Raw genomic sequence first — 12,412 nt, 5'->3', positions numbered from 1 at the left:
AACATTTGGGTTCATGGAATTCATTCCTTTGACAAGCATCTAGCTGTCTAGGGCCAGTATCTTGTCCTTTATTATTCTGAGTCCCTTCACAGTGCACCAAGAGGCTGCACTGCAGGCTTGTCTTCACTGGGGGGGTGGCGGTGGCAGCTGATGACTTGATGGTTTCAGCATTCTTTGCTTACTGATATATTTTGCAGTATTTTTCATTCACAACACTGAGGAAAGAAACAACAGACACAAACAAATGGAAGGAATCCTGTACTCACAGATAGAAAGAATTAATGCTGTTAAAATGTCCATTCTACCCATAGCAATGTTCAAATTCAAAGCGAGCCTGGTCAAATCACTATGCCCTACAACAGAAAAAACCGAATGTTGTAAATTGACTATATTTCAATACAATAAAATAAACTTCAGTGGCATTTTTCACAGGAACAGAAAAAAAAATTCTAACATTTGTGTGGAAACACAAAGGACCCTGAACAGCCCAAGGGATTCTGCGAAGGAACAGGCTGGAGGCATCTTCTTCCCTGACTTCACACTCCATTATGAAACTACAGTCACCAAAAATGTGTGGAATTGGCCCAAAAACAAGGACACGGACCAGAAGAACAGATGGAGAGCCCAGAAATAACCTATGGGTATGTGGTCAGTTAATTGACATGAAAGGAGCCAGGAACCCACGCCAGGGAAAGGACAGTCCCCTCAATGAATGGCGCTGTGAAAACTGGACAGCACACACCAAAGAAGGACACGGCACACTACACCACACACAAAAGCAGACTAAAACAGACATTCAGCTGGCAATGACAGGTAGGCAATATACTGGGGCTACAGCTGGAGCAGCTAGGAGGGGTCTGGTTGCAGCTGTAAGACTGAGAGCCGAGGCACAAACATGGTAGGGTGGTCAAGCTGTGTCACAAGGCAACAATGGTGAGCTTTGTGAAGTCCCCATCAGAGGCTCAATATTCTAAGTCCTAAACTTGTTACAGAAACGACAGGCCAGTCAAGAAACAAGCACCACTTGGAGGGTTGGAGTACTCAGATGTATTACGCCGGCGGACTCAGAGAGGCTTCTGCTCCGAAGCTCTGAGCACCTCCAAGACGTGCACATGAGATTTTATAGGGTAAAGTACAAGCTTGGGGTATTCAGCCAATGGGGCTTTAGCAGTATTATCATCACAAAAGTGGGGGCGGGGAGGCAGCAAACCAACATTCCAAAGCCAGATATGTATCTTTGAAAACCCAGCTGGCTAGCAAAAAAAACAACCATGAACAGCAAACCAACGCTAATTAACCTAGATTTACAAGTTAGTCTAGCAGAGCTCAGATCAGTATTCCAATACTTAGATTTGTGAGTTATCTTGTTAGCCCAGCCCAGCCTCTCCTTCACATTCCTAGACTTGTGAGTGATCTTGTTAGACCAGCCTGGCTTTTCCTGCACAAACTAGCTAGATTTACAATCTAGTTTATCTTATTCTACATGTTGACAGTAATAGCATTAGCAACACCTACCTTTAGCTAATACTTTTCTGTCCCCAACCATTCAATGACTTCTCACTTTATACTCAGCATTTGTGGCTTTAAGCACCAGAACTCAAACACAAGACAATGAAATAATAGGGACTAGTTGAGACAGGAAGGGGGCAGGGCACAGCCATTCAAGGAATGCTACAGCAATTAACATCAAAATGGTGAAAGATTCAACCCCCAGTAGGCCTTGAGGCTCAAGATGATGGGAGATTTAACTTCTAGCAGATCTGGAGCTCCATTATACGCCCATTGTAATACAGCTGCATGGTGAATAACACCCACAGGCACCATGGCAGTCCCAAGGCTAGCCACAAAAGGTCAGAGTGGGAAAAGGCCAACTTCCTGGGAATCCCAGCCCCTTCCCCAGGCCACTTAGACTGGCCCTTCCACTTATTAGCGTATGAAGCCACCAAGCCCATAAAAACTGGCAAAACTATGCCTCTTCAGAGAGGGGCCACATTCTGTCTATGCAGAACATGCATAGACAGCTACTTTGAAGCTGAGCACCGAACCCCCACACCTCGTGGCCTTTCAATGTATCTCTGTGAATAAATCTACTTTACTGAACTGTGGCTCGCTCTTGAATTTCTTCCTGCACAAAGCCAAGGACCCACACTTGGTGAGGCATACCCCAGGGGCTCAGCCAAAGCCTGGGACAGCCCTTCTCACTCCCCACATCTGTTTTTCCTACATCAATAGTATTAGCAATCCCTACCTTAAGCTAATACTTTTTTTTTCCCTCAACCATTCAATGACTTCTTACTTTATTCTAAGCATTTGTGGCTTTAAACACCAGAACTCAAACACAAGATGGTTAAAAAATAAGGACTAGAGAGGAAAGACTGAAAATGGATAAACTGCAAAACAACATATTCTTACACAGACACAAAAATGTGCTTTTGGAGCAGAAGCCCAAACTCCACTTCTGCTATAGTGGTGAGGTTGAAAATGGGAATCCTTTCCACCTACCCAGGCTGACATTAACAATTAACAGCATGGAAACCCAGGAATGGCAGCAATGAAGGCATAGTTTTTAAATGTCTCTGAATCCACAGAGTCATGAGACAGCAAAACCAAAAGCATCTGGACAACACACTCCAAGATGCACGTGGGTGAGGACAAACAAGGACTTTTTTTTAGTTCATGAAACACTGTATTATTAAATAAACTGGCAGAAAGCATTTGTAATATCACAGTCTTCTGCTGGTGCTGCAAAACTAATTTTTTATTATTATTAGTGTCACATGCTGTGATTTTCAAAGGTCAGTTTAATTCTGATTTCTTAACATTCATTATATAACGTATGGAGAAAATAGTACAGTTGACCTTTGAACAGCGTCGGGGGCCAGAGGTGCTGGCCCTCTATGCAGTATAAAATCCGCCTGTAATAAACTTTACAAGTCAGCCTTCTGCACCCATGGATTCACCCACTGTGGACTGTGCAGTAGTAGGACCTATTTTTGGAAAAAATCCACATGTGGGTGAACCCACGCGGTTCAGACTTGTGTTGTTCAAGGGTCAACTACTATTTTCTTTTACAGACGTAGCTTGTATATCTTCCTGTACATTTAAAGTTGGCATAGTCAAATTCAGCTTGGAGAGAGAAAGAAAAATAAGCTGCTACCTTGTATTTATTTATTTCATTGATTGATTGATTGTCCTGGGGATTGAAGCCAGGACCTCATGGATGCTAAGCATGTGCTCTACTACTGAGCCATACCCCCATCCCCTGCTACCTTGTATTTAATTTCAAAAGGATTTTTTGGGATCATTTCCCCATCCCAATATATACTCAACCCATTCTTTTGTACTTTCTGCTCTGTAGAATGACCAGTATATGCTGATAGGCTGTAAGAGCTTATGTCCGTGTATAATTTATTTATAGCATAAGCAGCTTGTTAAGGCAAGAAAGAATTGTTACTAATTTAACAAAGGCTTACAGATAGACATTGATAGAAAAGGGGCCCCAAGGCACGTCCTATAACTGGCTCCTTTTTAAAATTGTAACTTCTAAAGTTTTCGTTTAGAACAGGCTATTAAATTTTTAGGACTTGGAAGTGATTTTTTTTGACAGCTGGGAATCAAAAGTAAGGAAACATACTTTAGCAGAGTGTGTGAAAAAGGGGGAGACCCCGTTTCCTTGTCTCTATGTCTCTGTTTCCTTACCTGTAAGGCACTGAAGACCAGAGAAGAAAGGGGGAGGAAATGGAGGAGGTGGGAAGGGGTGAGAGAAGTGAGCAAATGCACATTCATCAAAAGGTGCGAGGGACAAGGAAGAAGGTAAAAACCTGAAAAGAGGCTGGAACATTTGTAGATTTTCTTTAAAAGGCAGAACTTAAAAAAAAAAAAAAGTATCAAAATGAAACTATGTAATGAAAAGGAAATAGTGTTTAATATTTTCTTAAAATGTCCTGCAAGTTATATTCTCAAAATCTTTGTTATTGAGGTCAGAAGTCTCCTTAAGAGGCATTAGTAAATTTCTAAATTATTATTTGTTGACTTGTTTTTTTTCCCATTCAATCATAGGCTTCTTCAAGGCAGACTCTCCTCTGTTGCTCTTTTTTGTATCCTAGGTAGCTAAGGCTAGGCTGGGCTAGGGCTGCCATGATGCCGTGCTACAGACTGGGTGGTTGGACCAACAGAAACTTATTACCTCGAAGGTCTGGACACTAGAAGTCCAAAGTGAAGGTACTGGCAGAGTCGGCTCCTGCTAGGATGTGCTCCAGGCTTCTTTCCTTGACTTGCAGGTGGCTGTCTTATCTGTATGTCTTTCCATTGTCTTCCCTCTCTGCGTGTCTGATTCTGTGTCCAGATTTCTTCTTTTATAAGAATATCTGTCATGTTGGATTAGGGCCCTCCCTAGTAATCTCAGTTTAATTCAGTTACTCCTGTAAAAGCCCTAGCTCCAAATAAGGTTACATTCTGAGGTGCTGGTGGTTAGAACGTTAACATACGAATGAATTTGGGTGGGGGGTGGGGTCACAATTCAGCCTGTAGCAGCAGATGCCAGCACAATGCCTGGCACACATTGGGCACCCAGAAATGTTTGTAAATGCAAACTGTTCTCATAGTCTGGCTGGTGTCCTTCCTGGAATTTCATTGGAATGGGCCTTGATTTCAAGGGTACCCCTTTTCAGCAAATAAAATGGGTTACTGAGTGATAAATTCCTGGTAGAGGTTTTGTCTATATAAATTATATAGTTAAGTGCCTGTAATTTGTGGGTTTATGAATCCATTATACAACCTGAAAATAGTGATAATTATATTTCCTGTCCTAGTCTGCTCAGGCTGATGTAACAAAAATACCATAGACCAGGTGGCTTGTAAACAGAAGAAATTTATTTCTCACGGTTCTGGAGATTGGAAGTCCGTACATTTATTTGGGGTCTGCCGAGGCCCTGTGGTTCATAGAACCTTCCTGCTGCGTCCTCGCATGTGGAAGGGGCCAGGGGTCTCTCTGGGGCATCTTCTACAGGACACTGGTCCCATTCATGAGAGCTCCACCCTAGTGGCCTAATCGCCTCCTGAAGACCCACCTCTTAGCAGCGTCACTTTGGGGATTAGGCTTCGATATGTGAGTTTCAGGGGGACACAAATACTCTGTAGCATTCCATTTCTTCATTCTGATTTACTTTTCTGGGTGCATAATAATGAAAAAAGATCGGTAATGGTTTTTGCAAGTAAGCACACACCTTAGTTTTATTAGCTCTTTAAATCAATGTGGGTTCTTAACGTTATTCTGAATGGTTTATATTTAATTTTATATTTTGAAGGATAGACAACTTTAGCAACTCTTGATGTTCAGGGCACAAAGTAAGTGTTTAGTAAATGTTTACTATTATTTCATGTTTTTGTGCCTTTGTACATGTTGATTTTCCAGACATCATGTTGTCAGTGAATCTTCCTTTCCTGATCAATACAAAGTGGAGCATCTGTTTTTGTTTTTTGTGTGTGCCATCAGTATACTATGACATACCTCTAATCTAGTGTTTAATTTTTCTTTTTAAGATTGATTACCGTTGCTTTTCAGAGCACGCATTCCTTGAAGGCAGGAGTTTTCTTTTTGTTGTTGTTTGTTTCCTCAGGGTTTACTATATCAGAGGTGTTATATTAATATGTATTTGATGAAACCGTTTAACTCCTTTTTTTAATTTTTATTTTTAAGTTTGGGGGGGTAATTAGGTATTCTATTTATTTACTTTTTAATGGAGGTACTGGTGATTGCATACAGGACCTTGTGCATGCTAGGCATGCAGTCTAACACTGAGCTATCCCCATCCCCCACCATTTAACATCTGAGCCTGTTTCCTCTTCGAGAAAACTTGAGTTGTAATGTCTAATCTCTTAATCTCATATTATATTGAAATATAGCTAAGAGAGTTTTTTGGTTTCTTTGTTTTAGCATTATAAGTCAATTATCTACTCAATATGAGTAGAAAAACTGATTTTTATTAGATATCTATTCCTTTTCTGACCAGTGTCAGTAAAGTTTCCTGTTGGGACTTCTGGTTCCACCAAGGTGGAGTTGCTCCATTCCTTCTAAGTTTCCTGTCTATCAGAATGGCTAAAATAAAAAATAGTGACCACACCAAATGATGTGGAGAAGCTGGATCACTCACACACTGCTGGTGGGACTGTAAAATGCCACAGCTACCCTGGAAAACAGTTTGGCAGTTTCTTTTAAGACTAAACTTGCAGTGACTGTACAACTTAGCAGTTATACCCTTAGACATTTATCGTAGAGAATGAAAATTGCATTCACATAAGATCCTGTGCACAGTGTTCATAGCGGCTTCGTTCGTAGCAGCCCCAGACTGGGAACAGTGCAGATGTCCTTCAAGGCGGGACTGGTGAAACAAGCTGCGGTCTGTCCACAGTGATAAAAAGAAAGTGACTGTTGATACACACCTGGTGGATGTCCAGGGAATTATGCTGAGCACAAAAAGCCAGTTCTAGAAGGTGACATAGGTGATTACATGTATATATTATTCTTGAACTGACAAGGTTGTAGAAGTGCAAAACTGATTAGTGGTTGCCAGGGATTAGGAAATGAGGCAGGGAGTGTGCTGTGTTTTGCTTTAAAAAGGGAGTGAAAGATATGCTCTCGGTGATGGAGTTGTTCTCTCTCTGACAATTCGGTGCCGGTATCAGCATTCTGGCTGTGAGGCTGTACTGTAGTTCTGCAGAATGTTACCGTTGCAGGAACTGGGTGAGGCTTACAAGGGCTTCTTCTGTTTCTGACAACTGTATATGAAGCAACTGTTATCTCAAAATAACAGGTTTAAGTAAATAAGAAAGTTTTCTTAAGTGTTTTCAACAAATTGCTGCTATCGGGGCTCCTAAAGTGGCAGAAGAAGCACACAGAAGCATTCCTATTATAGGTAAGTATTGGCTTTGCATTTTGTTTTGTGATTTTTTTTTTCCCTTATGGCTTGGTCAAATAGTCTACAAAGTTATAGCTTTATAATTACTTCAGGGTTATTTTTTGAGTTTTCACTTGTGCTCCAATCATTTTCCTTGTCTTTTATAACTTAATCAGTTCTAATTACTACTTTTTCTTCCTATCATTTGGCTTTAACTCAAAGAATCTTAGTAAGGTTGTTTATAGGCCTTTAGTCAGGAAGATTTGAAATAAGACATTGCTTTTATTATCAGAATTTTGTGTTGTGACTTTGGAAAAGTAACATGCATAAAACCTCATTTTGATAAGTAACCACATCAGTTGGCCATTTTTATATGTTTTCTTTTTTTTAACAGAACCTACGACATCTAAGGGTACCAGTGGGATTACAGCTATAACATGGAGTTCCAGTGGAAGTGATCTGTCAGATGAAGATAAAAATTTTAAACCACAGAGGGATAGCAGACATGGTTCTAGAATAGACAGATTTTATAACAGGAATATTTCATGTCCAAAGGATGGGACCAGTGAAGGAAAACTGATAATTTTGTAAGACAGTTAGTTTCTGTTATAGATTGGATTTCAGTATTGGAAAAAACTTATACTCATTTTCCAATGCTTAGCATTGATTATGACCATACTAGGTCCCAGCCTCCCAGCCGTTTAGAAAGATTTTCTCATAATAATTCCCACAGTAACTCTAAGAGATAGGTATTACCAGTATTATTTTTACAGTTAGTAGTTTAAGCTTGAACACATTAGAATTGGTTGAATTCCACTTTGGGTCTCTTTGGAGACAAAGCCAGTTCTCTAAAGTACAGGCACACCTCTGAGATATTGTGGGTTTTGTTCAAGACCTCTGTAGTAAAGTGCGTGTTGCAGTAAAAGAAGTTACACGAATTTCTTGGTGTTCCTGTGCATATAAAAGTTGTTTACACACTACTGTAGTCTATTAAGTGTGCAATAGCATTATGTCTACAAAAGACAAAGTACCATACCTTAATTAAAAAATGGCTTATTGCTGAAAAATGCTAGCCATCATCTGAGTTGTAAATTTTTGTTGGTGGAGGGTCTTCTCTCAATGTTGATGGATGCTCACTGATCGGGGGGTGGTTGCTGAAGGTTGGGGTTGGTGTGGCAGTTTCTTAAAATAAGGCAGCAATGAAGTTTGCTGCGTTGATTGACTTTCTTTCACAAATGATTTCTCTGGAGCATGCAATGCTGTGTGATAGCATTTTACCAACAGTAGAGCTTCTTTCAAAGTTGGATCAATGCTCTCAAACCCTGCTGCTGCTTTACCAACTAAGTCTGTGTAATATTCTGAATCCTTTATCATCATTTCAACAGTCCTCAGAGCATCTTCACCAGGAGTAGATTCCATCTCAAGAAACCACTTTCTGGCGGAGGGGGTGTTATAGCTCAGTGATGGAGTGTGTGCTTAGAATGCACAAGGCCCTGGGTTCAATTCCCAGTACCTCCATTAAAGGAGAAAAAAATGAGCAAAATTATGTTTAAAAAAATAAAGGAAAGAAACCACTTTCCTTGTTCATCTCTAAGAAACAACTCCTCATACATTAAAGTTTTATCTTGAGGTTGGAAAAATTCAGTCACATCTTCAGATACCACTTCTGATTCTAGTTGGCTTGCTGGTTCCACTATATCTGCAGTTCCTTTCTCCAGTAACCATAGCCATTATCCTAGCCCTAATCTTAGCCCTCAACCTACCCGTTACCCTATCCCTCACCATAGACCTAACCCTAACCCCAAACCTGGCCCTAACCCTAGACCTCACCCTAGGCCTGATCTTAACCCTAACCCTAATCCTAGCCCTAATCCTAGCCCTAAACCTGGCCCTCACCAAACCTCTCACCATAGCTGTAACCCAAATCCTAAACAAAACCCTAACCCTGACCCTAGCCTTAAGCCTGACCCTAACCATAGGTCCCACCCTAGTCCTAAATCTAACCTTACTCCTAACCATAAGCCTAGCCCTAACCCTAACCCTACACTTCTCCTAACCCTAGACCTCACCCTAGACCTTACCCTAGCACTCCCACTAGCCCTAACCCTAACCCTTACCCTTGCCCAAACCCTAACCCTAAATCTAGCCCAAACCCTAACCCCTAACAACTACACCTACCTCTAACCCTAAACCCTAACCCTAGGCTCACCTTACCCTCATCCAAGCCCTCAATCAAGCCCTCACTGTAGCTCTAACCCTAACCTAAATGCTAACCCTAACCCTAGCCCTCAAGTTAGCCCTCAGCATAGCCTTCATCATAGCTCTAACCTTAACCCTGACCCTAAGCCAAACGTAGCCCTAAACATAGCCCTCAGCCTAGCCTTAACCCTAACCCCCACCTTAGCCCTCAGCCTAGCCCTGAACCAAGGCCTCATCAAAGCTCTAACCCTAACCCAAATGCCAACCCTACCCTTAATCCCTAACCCCTAACCCTAACCCTGCAAAGTGCTTTTCGGCTCCGTGTTTGGTTCCTTTGCCCACGCTGTCCTCTGATGGAATTCGCTGCTCCCATTTGCCTACTCTTGAAAGCACACGTCTTTCAAGATTCAGTTAAAGTTTCTAATACCCGGTAAAAACTTTCCCTTTTCCCACAGGTAGAATTAACAGCTTCTTAATCTATTTCCTCTGTGCTCTGGGCAGGCTTTTTTTTTTTTTTTTAATAACAACATGAAGGACATTTATTTGTCTTCCTCGTTAAATGATAAGTCCCTTGGGGACTAATTTGGCACACTATTAGTCACACAGGTGGGGCTCAATGAACCTTTATAGCTTGAATGAATGAACTAGTGATTGAATAAATGAATGAGAATAAATGAGTGACTAAACTAAGGAATGCTCCCACGGCAAAGGCAAAAAGCAGTTTTTGTTTCTTAGTGGCCATTCAAAACTTCACAGTATCACTACCTGGATTTGGGAGTGGGCACTTTGGGGGCTATGAAAGAAAAATTATAATTTTCATTGTATTTTACCAGAGAACAGGTATATTTACTTGAAAAATTTTGAAAGAATACTAAGTTGTTCAGTATTATGAATGGATTGGAAGTCCAGAAGCAAGAGAGGTAAGCATCTATGTCCATGGCCCCTAGGATTTCTTGAGCATAGAAAGGATGGGGAGGGTTGATCTAGACAAGAATGGCACTGTCTCTTTTAAAAGGAATGAGCAAGCAAAACAACTGCTAAGGTTCCATGTTAATCAGTGTCTAGAACCCCAGCGATCCTCACAAATACCAGCAGTCGTTCTGTGTGACTTTCAAGTACAGTGTCAGCATTTTCAACTTCAAAGGCAATTTCACTTGTAGCTCCACCTGCAGCAGAAGTACAAAAAGGGGTCATTTATGGGGTGTTAAGAGCAGAGCAAGGAGGACACAAGGCTTCTCAGATCTAACAGTGAGGCCAGGAGGGCCTCTCATTTCAGGAGTCAGCAGGTCTCCGCCCTCGCAGAACACAGGAGCTGGCAGAGGCCTTACCCACCATCTACCCTGTGGTCCTACCCAATATTCTTTGTGATGTCATTCAGCCTCTGCCAGGATGTGAACACTAATGGGAAGCTGGTTGTCTCCAAGGGAGCAGAGGAGGGGAAGCCTCCCTGGCAGGGGAAGGAAGCTATGTTTGGAATAAGGCCACAGTGATAGAAATGGGCCTGTCAGAGGGCAGCTTCTGGGAGAAGATGTGCTAACATCTGGACATGTCAAGTGTGAAATGGTATCAGTCAATTTAAAGGGAGCTGTCCTGTGGGCGAGCATGGTGCTACATCTGAGCGGAAGTGAGAGATTAGATCCTTGTAGGGACAGATCCATATAGAAGCAGGAATTGGAGCCATGGGTAAATGTTACACAGAAGTCTTTTTTAAAATCCATTTTTCAATAAGAAAAAATACAAAAGATGTGCCAAAAGAGTATACTTGGGTACTTGGACTAACGTACTTGAAACAGTCTTGTGTTTTAAAGGTGAATAGAGCTGTAATTTATTTTCACTGTGTGGGTCATCATAAAAAAGCGACAGGTTGGTATATAGATAAAAGATAGAAAATGTAAAATATACAGTGTAATTAGCTTGATTTACAATGCGATCAAATTCACACACTGTACTGGAACACCTGACTGAACTGTTTCAATTTCCACATTTCTTTCATTTCCTTTATGAAAGTTACACTAAGAAAAAAAAAAAAACTCCCCTGAGTGTTCTTATGACACTTTTGGTGAGTGAAACAGTAATCTCAGCAAAGTTCACTCTTGGTACCAGAAAGCACAATTTCAGCTTTTTGAGGGTTTTTTTTTTTTTTCTGGCTAAATTGCCTTTACATACCAAAGACACAATATTTATTAGCACTTATTTTATTGAGAGAATAGTCACTTATGGTTTAAGATATTACATTGTGGTCTGCTAAATTACCATGTGGTTATAGCATGTTATGAAATAAAATTCCAGACAAAGGTGGAATCTTTACTAGGACAATGTAAACATTCAACATTCAACAGTCCCTGAGAAATTGTACATTTAGATAGCCCTAAATTAAAAACTCAAAAGTGATAAAGTTTTATGGGCTTTTCTACTAATAGTGGATTAATTTTAAAGAGTATTGAAATTTAGATGCATATTAGTCTTTATGCTTGTTGTGGAAAATTGAGGTTCAACATTGTATTATAAAGACAATCTACTATGGTTACTTTGTTATATTTATAAAATACTTTCACCAGGGAGAAAGCCCTTAGCCTTGTTAGTAACTCTATGAGGGTCTGTACAGTCTCCTGGTACTTAAGCCACTGCAGCAGGTCAGCAAGGTGATGACCAGCAGGCTGGTCCCTGCAGAGTCAGGGAATTAGACCAAAACACCGTGGCAGACAGATCACAACCTGAAGTGGACATCAAATTTTCTACAGCAAAGCACTCTGACAAATACCATTTCCTGTGATAAATATCTGTGGTCTCAAGGTGGAACCATTAACAAAACCCCCAAATCCTTCAACATTATCAACATTAGACAGGGCATATAAAAGATGTTGCCCTGTCTAAACAGACAGATAAACACTTTTTAAGGGACAACATACAAAATAAGTGTAGATTTAACTTAAAATTTATTGTAAAGGATACATAAGTATTTGATAGACTTATCTTTCTAAACAAAGGCTAGAGCTTAGTTAAGTATTAGACAATCTCAAAGCAACTGCTTCCTCTAAGGTTCCAGCCATTGAAGTTTGAGGCATCAGATTTCTCCCTAATTTTTATCAAGGCTGAATTCAGGATATCCGAAGCTTGTAATTTTCTTAAGCTACTTAATGGTACAGAGAAGTTCATTTGGATAAGGACATTCCTTTAGACAGTGTTTCAACTATTCAGCCTAATAGCAGGTAATGCTGCCTAACAAGCAATGCTATTGAGAGGACAAGAGGACACTGTGGAGGCGACAGGTGTGCAGCTGCACGGACTGCAGTGACAGTCATGGACGCGTACTTACA

The 12,412-nt window shown here is 40.8% G+C and overlaps 1 non-coding gene across 1 annotated transcript; it reads left to right on the top strand.

Moving 5' to 3' along the window:
* The first annotated feature begins 8,339 nt into the window (after window positions 1–8,339).
* TRNAS-AGA (transfer RNA serine (anticodon AGA)) lies at window positions 8,340–8,414 on the top strand. The gene has a single exon. It is a non-coding gene; the product is annotated as a tRNA-Ser (tRNA).
* Window positions 8,415–12,412: the final 3,998 nt, after the last annotated feature.

Source organism: Vicugna pacos, chromosome 20, assembly GCF_048564905.1.
Source record: "Vicugna pacos chromosome 20, VicPac4, whole genome shotgun sequence".
Classification (NCBI taxonomy): domain Eukaryota; kingdom Metazoa; phylum Chordata; class Mammalia; order Artiodactyla; family Camelidae; genus Vicugna; species Vicugna pacos.
Note: the sequence above shows the minus strand (reverse complement) of the source record. Positions and strands in the feature narration are given on the sequence as shown.